Below are 6,829 nucleotides of genomic sequence, written 5' to 3' on the forward strand. Positions count from 1 at the left end.
GACATTAAGCATTTGGCAAAACCCAAAGAACTGCACAAGAAAGAGTGAACCCTAATGTCAACTACAGACTTCAGCTAATAATAGTATATTAACATTGGCTCATCAGTTATAACAAATGAACCACACCAATGCAAGATGCTAATAATACGAGAAACTGTTGTTGGTATAGAGGGAATATATGGAAACTCTCTGTACTTTTGTTTAATTTTCCTATAAATCTAAAACTGCCCTAAGAAATATAATACATTCATATTATATATATTATATTATATTATATATGCAAATCAATTATATATAAGTGAACAAGTGAACCTCTCCCTACAAAAAAGAATCACTCTCTGAAAGACTTTCTTTCAGCTTGAAATAGTCCTCCGTATAAGGTAAGAGCTCAATAATAAACAAGAGAGACTAAGAAAGCAAGAGAAAGAAAAAGAGAGAGGCAGGCACAGAGAGGCATTTTATTCTATTAGATTCAAAACACAAGGAGGAAAGACAGGGGAAAGGGTTGGGCAAAGATCGGAAATAGAAATATAAGATATAGAAAAATAGAATATAGAAAAGGGTTGGGCAAAGATCGGATAACAAAGAAGAGAAGAGGGTAAAGGAGGGAGAATGTCAAGAGCCGCACAGTCAGGGCAGGAGAGATTTCTCAGGACCAGGCATCTCTTCATCTGATGACGGTGCTCTGGTACAAGGCTGGAGCCCAGAGCAGGGAGGGGCTCAGGAGGTGGTGGCCCAGGGCCCACGGCCCAGGTAGTGGGCAGCAGTATGTGGGCGGTCATGCCCTTCTTGCAGGCCTCAAGGATGATCTCGAAGGGTCAAGCAGGGGCCTAAGCTATGTCTCTAACAAGTTCCAGTGTCAACCTACTAGACCCCAAGACCTGACCTTTACTGCCCGCCTGCTTGTACTCACTAACCTTTGTCTTACATTTTTCCTTAAGCTCTTATTTCTGGTTAACCTCTTAACTCAGACAAATGAAACCCAAAACCTCAGGTGATGGCGAGTACCCTGACAAGACTTGCAGCCAGCCCAGCCCAGGCACCCAGACTGTTTGAGCTAAACCCCTGATTCTTGCTTATGCAGATGGACTGGGAAGTGACCCGGGGAATGACTGGCAATTGCCTTTACCTCATCATAATACTAAAATTTCCGCCCAAGGAGGAGCCTCCGCCTCATTTATGTAACCATACAATGTGTGTATGGGCATGTTTCTTTCTTTTTTTTTTTAATATTTTATTTATTTATTTGACACAGAGAGACACAGCGAGAGAGGGAACACAAGCAGGGGGAGTGGGAGAGGGAGAAGCAGGCTTCCTGCTGAGCTGGGAGCCCGATGCGGGGCTCGATCCCAGGACCCTGGGATCATGACCTGAGCAGAAGGCAGACACTTAAGGACTGAGCCACTCAGGCGCCCCTGGGCATGTTTCTTTAAGGCACATGCATGACCTTACACTGGCCTCCACATATGATGACAAGGCTTCCCTCTCTAAATATTCATCCTAACCCTAAACAAAAGGTACCCATTCATCCCCCTACCAGGGAGTCACAGCTTTGGAAGCCATTCCTGTGATCTCCTTATTTGCTGCAAATAAAGTTTTCTTTGTGCGACAACTCACCTGGTGCAGTTTCTGTGACTCACCAAGGAGCAATCTCACGTTGGTTCCGTTACACCATGACGGGAACTGCTCGGTGACCCCCAGCCACCGGGTCACCGAGCAGCCCTTCAGAACAGGGACCTTTGGGCGGCCACCCTCAGGGAACCCATTCTTCAAATGTCATCACATCACTAAAAGTGATGAGGTTACATGAGCAGCGAGCAGTGTAGCAGACAGACCCAGTCCCAGCACAGAGGTCAAGGCTGAAGCAGTGGAAGCAGGATCGAGTGCTTCTCTACTGACATTCTCTGCCTTGGGGCCCAACTCCCCCATCCAGGGACACTGTAATTGAATAAAAAGTGATCATGTGCCCTGGGAACTCCTGCTTCTTGCAACCCTGCTTCTTTCTGGCAGCCTCGAGCTACTTCTGCTCTATGCAGAAAAAGTTAGGGGTCCTCAGAAAAAGACAAGACCTAGCTTTCGTGACACTAAAGAAGTCATTTTAGGCCTCCAGCTATTTCCCCATGATCTACGCCCTATTCGCCCAAACACACTTCTCGAAGAAGTTTCTGGAAGGTGTCAGAATTACAAAGAAATGCAAAAATCACAGTAGTTAAGGATTTGAAGGGCACAAAGGGAATGCAAAAACTAACAGTCTCCACCAGGCCAGGAAATAGGATAATGCGGACAATAAATCTGTGGTAAAAGTCCCAGTGCTATTTCAAAAGTAAGCAAGACCCTGCATTCCTAACCTGAGTTAAGGAACCCGGGATCAGCTCTGAGAGCATGCCTACCACCCCTTCTCTTGGTCCCACAGTTACTGCTGCTTCGTTATAAAGTCTCCACCCCAGGAGGAGCACAGGCACATAACATAAGGATATGTGTGTGTGTGTGTGTATTTGTGTGTGTGTGTGTGTGTGTGTGTGTGTGTAGGCAAGTTTTCTAAGAGGACTGTGCAATCTCACACCCGCCTGCCTTTACCACTGAGACAAATCTTCCCCTTCTGAATATTCATCCTAAACCCTGAATAAGAAAAGCTGCTCACCCCTGCTTGGGGAGTCACAGCTTTGGAAGTTATGCCCCGTGATCTCTATTTGCTGCAAAGAAAGTCTCCTTGGTGTGACAACGCCACCTGGTGGATCTCTACCTGTAACTCAGCAAGGAGCGAACTCAGCGTTAGTGCAGACAGTATGTCATCTCTGATGAAGGTAAGTCCAGCTCCTCTGTGATCTTGGCCTCCCTGAGCTGCTCCTCTCCCGTCAGTGGCCACTCACACTGGGGCCTCTTTCACCGCCTGGACTGGCCCTGCCTCCCCTGGACCCGAGGGAACGTTATGTGTGCGCTCAGAGACTGACCCACGGACTTCAGACTGTGAAAGCCATCACCCTGCAGTCGTGGCCATAACAGTGCCCTTTCTTCTCGGGCCTTCTGAGAGTTGCCAGCAGTGCTGACCTTCGGAGGCCTCGAGCTCTTGGGAGGCCCCTCATAGGTCTGGTGATTCTTCAGTGCTTCCTTCTTGGCTCTTCGGCTTCTCGGCACTGATGTCAAAGCCAGGGCCACCTCGTCCACTGTGTCTGATTGTCCTCTTGATACTCATCACCTCCAGAATCCTCTGTGAAACCCCCGTAAGTCATGTGGTAGAACTCCTCTTCCTCCTCTGCCCCCAGCCCAGAAAGGTCATATTACCTTCCTTCCCAGACTGCAGTACCACCAGTGGGCCCACACGAAGCTCAGTGGGACAGAGGAAGAAGGGCAACGTCCCAAGGTGGGGTCAGAGGACACAGGGCTAAAGTAAAGCAATGGAGGAAGGGAAGGTGAAGGAGGTGAGATCAGAGAGATACCTAGGGCCAAATCACTTAGGCTTAGGTAGGGACTTCAGACTCTAAGAGTGATGGGAAGCCATTGGAGGGTTTTGAGCAGAAGTGAGTTGTTGTGAGAAGTGATTTACATTTTTAACTAGGTCACTCTGGAAAATGTTTAGCCAATAATCTGTAGGAGGACATGATGAGCAGCCTCTAAAATGGTTCCCAGCAATTCCTGTCTCCTCGTGTGAGTGCAATGATATTGTGACTTATACGTGATTTAATGAGAAATATACATTCGGTCTTCCCCGTGTTCTGAACAGAAATACCCTTGGAATTTCCGAAGTGATGAGAGTGATGAAGGTATCTTTTGTTATTCAGAACAAACCCCTTACAACCACACCTCACTTTATATTAACAAGATTAAGAGAAAACCCCTAGGTAACCTAAGGATGAGGGCTGGTTGCCAGGGGAACCAAACTTGATTCTAGGATTGGAACTTCCAGCCCCACCCCAGCTCCAGAAAGAGAGGCTAGAGACCGAATTCAATCACCAATGGCCAATGATTTAACCAACCAAGCCTATGTAAGAAAGCCTCCTCCATAAAAACCCAAAAGGATGAAGTTCAGAGAACTTCTGGGTGCAGGAACTCTCAGAAGCAGCTCTGTCCCTCTTCCATGCACCTCTCTTCCACCTACCTGTTCCTGAGTTATATAGCCTCTTATTTTTTTTAATTTTTAAAGATTTTATTTATTTGTCAGAAAGAGAGAGCATGAGAGAGCACAAGCAGGGGGAGCTGCAGGCAAAGGGAGAAGCAGGTTCCCCAACAAGCAGGGAGTCTGACAGGGGGCTCGATCCCAGGACCCCGGGATCATGACCTGAGCCGAAGGCAGCCGCTTAACCGACTGAGCCACCCAGGTGTCTTGAGTTATATCCTTTTATCAGAAACCAATAATCTAATAAAGAAATGCTTTCCTGAATTCTGGGAGCTTCTCTAGCAAATTAATTGAACCGGAGAAAGAAGTGGTGTGAACTTTCGATTTATAGCCAATTGGTCAGAAGCATGGGTGACAACCTGGATTTGTGATTGGCTCCTGAAAGCCCAGTTGTTTTCTCTTGTGAAACTGAGCCCTTAACCTGTGGGATCTGATGCTATCTCCAGTTACGGGCATACCTTGGAGATATTATGGCTTTGGTTTCAAACCACAACAGTAAAGCAGATATCGCAGTAAGAGTGAGTTAAATGGATTTTTTGGTTTCCTGGTGCATATAAAAGTTATGTTTACATTATACTCTAGTCTGCTTATTAAGTGTGCAATAGCATTATGTCCTTAAAATTTTTTTACATTCCTTAATTAAAAAATACTTTATTGCTAAAATATGCTAACCATCATCCGAGCTTTTAGTGAGTCATAATCACTGATCACAGATCACCATAAAAAATAGAATAATGAAAAGTTTGAAATATTGCAAGAATACCAAAATGTGACACAGAGACACAAAGTGAGCAAGCGCTGTTGGCAAAATGGTTCTAATAGATTTGGCGAACACAGGTTGCCACAAACCTTCAATTTATAAAAAACGTAAAATTAGAAGAAAAAAATAGCAAGCAGTATTTGCAAAGTGCAATAAAGCACAGTAAAACGAGGCATGCCTACAGATAGTGTCAGAACTGAGTCACGCTGTAGGACACCCAGCTGGTGTCACAGAATTGCTGGATATGTGGAAAACCCACACATCTGCCGTTCAGAAGGGTTGTGAGTGTAGCAATTTTGTGAGAGTAAAGGAGAGACAGACACACAAGAGGAAGTGAGCTTTTCCTTACGGTGTCCTCCTCTCATCCTCTCCCCCTTGAGCCTGGGCTGGGTCTAGTTACTTGCTTCTGACAGAATACTGCAAAAGTAATGCTAGGCCACTTCCAAGATTAGGTTACAGAAGACCAGAACTTTCTTCTTGTCCAGCCTCTCTCGCCTGCTCTCCACCTCAGAGCCCTCGCCTAGGGGAAGCCAGCTGCCTGGTGAAGAGAAGGCCTCTGGAGAGGTCCCTGTGACCAGGACTGATGTCAACAGCCAATAGCCAAGGAGGACCAGAGGCCTTCTAACAGCAAAGCGAGCAAACTCGGAAGTGGATCCACCCCAGTGGAGATTTGAGATGGCGGCAGTTCAGCCAACCCCTTGATGGCAACCTCCTGAGAGACCCAGAAGTCAGAGGGCCCTGCGAAGCCGCACCTGGATTCCTGACCCTCAGAAACCCTCCTGAGATAATAACTGTTGCATCTAGGTTTTGGGGTAACTTGTCATGCAGCAGCAGATAACCAATACAGAAGGCAAGTTGGAAAGCAGGAAGACTGGGTTTTATAGGACATGGAAATGGTCCATCCCTCCTGGGGATAATGGCCATTTGGACTAGCACGGAGCAGGGGCTGAGGTAAGAACTGGTTGCACTGAAAATGACTTTTGCAAAGTACCACTTAGTAATCACTGAACAAGTGTTTATACCATTTCTACTCCTTCATAAGAATTAGGGGGGACACCTGGGTGGCTCAGTCATTAAGCGTCTGCCTTCGGCTCAGGTCATGATCCCAGAGTCCTGGGATCGAGCCCTGCATCGGGCTCCCTGCTCCGCGGGAAGCCTGCTTCTCCCTCTCCCACTCCCCCTGCTTGTGTTCCTGCTCTCGCTATCTCTCTCTCTGTCAAATAAATAAATAAAATCTTTAAAAAAAAAAAAAAAGCGTATAAAATCTACATAATTAAAAAAAAAAAAAAGAATTAGCCTAAGCAAGGACTAGAATTTCTGGAAAGACCAAATTGATTGACCCGGTTTAGGAGATGCCATGACACAGTAAAAGGTTGTACGGCAGAGTCCAAATGACTCAGAAATATCTATATACCTGTGATGGGTTGAATTGCGCCCCACGCCACGCAAAAAAAAGTTGTGTTGAAGCCTTAATCCCGCATACCTCACACATAACCTGATTTGGAAATAGGGTCCTTATAGATGTAACTGAGAGAATACATTTCTGTGACTTAAAGCCCCTCAGCTTGTGGTACTTTGTTATCATGGCCCTAGGAAACTCAGACAATACCTGCCAGGTATTCTTCTCCACCCACTGCCTTCCTAGCTTGTAAGGCACTGGGGTCAACCATCAAAGCTCATCCCTCAGCACCAACACCGCCGCACGCCCATAGGATGGTTACGCAATGCTTCGTGGCAATGATGATGATGCTTTACTTTTCTTTTGTTGCTTCCAATACACAAAAGACGAGTCTGTGCTGAACCCATCAGAAATCTTTGCAATTATTGCTAATGGGTGACCAGCCTCTGGTTCATTCCACGATAAACGAGACCACTAAGAAGTTATCAGTAAGGGATTTATGTTTTAGTAGCATGTTTAATTATGATACAAGCATGACTGTCTCTTACACAGGAAT

The 6,829-nt window shown here is 46.1% G+C and overlaps 1 pseudogene; it reads right to left on the minus strand.

Moving 5' to 3' along the window:
- Positions 1 to 318: 318 nt before the first annotated feature.
- On the minus strand, positions 319 to 3,278 carry LOC116632620 (annotated as a pseudogene).
- Between the last annotated feature and the right edge of the window lie 3,551 nt (positions 3,279 to 6,829).

The sequence above is a fragment of the Phoca vitulina genome, unplaced genomic scaffold, assembly GCF_004348235.1.
Source record: "Phoca vitulina isolate PV1807 unplaced genomic scaffold, GSC_HSeal_1.0 scaffold7, whole genome shotgun sequence".
NCBI classification, from domain to species: domain Eukaryota; kingdom Metazoa; phylum Chordata; class Mammalia; order Carnivora; family Phocidae; genus Phoca; species Phoca vitulina.